Here is an 864-nt window from a genome sequence, read left to right as displayed (position 1 = left end):
GGTTTCTCCTGGAAATTGTAAATATTTCAATTAAAATTAAAGAAATAAAAGAAATAAAAGCGGTTTTGGGCATGCAGTGTCTCCCTGGATAAATGTTCAAGTCTGGTTTGAGTTCTACAGTAAAACCAAGCCTTGGATGAAGGCTGCAGAGCTCGGCTTAATCTCCAGCTTTGTTAAACTGGCCCAAACTGGGGTGGTTTTAAGGTGTTTGTCACTTGTCCCCCCCTTTTGTCACTTTAATAAAATTACAAATAATAATATCTTCCATTTCCTCCTCTCACCTTTGGGGCGGGTTAAAAATCAAAGTCTTTGCTCTAAAAAGCAGCAAAAATTAAAAATTGGGTTGGATTGAGCTGCGTTTTGAGGTCTTTAAATTCCTTTGGGAAAAGCCTTTCCCTGTCCATGGAAAAGTGGGAAATTTCCTTGGGATCTTCCACATCCAGCCCCAGGAGTCACCCGGAGCTGGCAGGGCCCAGCCAGAAACTCCTCTGGGCTTTTCAGGGAAATTCAGGGCCAAAGTTGGGGTTTGAGGGGAAATTTCAGTGCTGAGCACCAGCACTTGGGGAGCAAAATAATAATAATTTTAAAAACCTGAATAAATTACTAAATATAAATGTAAATATAAATATAATAACAATACTATATAAATACAAATATATTTTGTTAATAACACTTAAATAATATAGCATATAATATCTATATATAGTAGTAATAAGACACTAATAAAAATTAACAACAAAACAACAACAACAATAATGATAATATATATTTAGGTATATTAGTAAATATAATAAATATCTAATAAAATAGATAAAAATATTAAATTAATAAAGATATAATACAAATATAAAGAAGATATACAAA

The sequence above is a fragment of the Geospiza fortis genome, unplaced genomic scaffold, assembly GCF_000277835.1.
Source record: "Geospiza fortis unplaced genomic scaffold, GeoFor_1.0 scaffold677, whole genome shotgun sequence".
Taxonomy (NCBI): Eukaryota; Metazoa; Chordata; class Aves; order Passeriformes; family Thraupidae; genus Geospiza; species Geospiza fortis.
The sequence above is the reverse complement of the archived record's forward strand: the minus strand, read 5'-3'. Positions refer to the sequence as shown.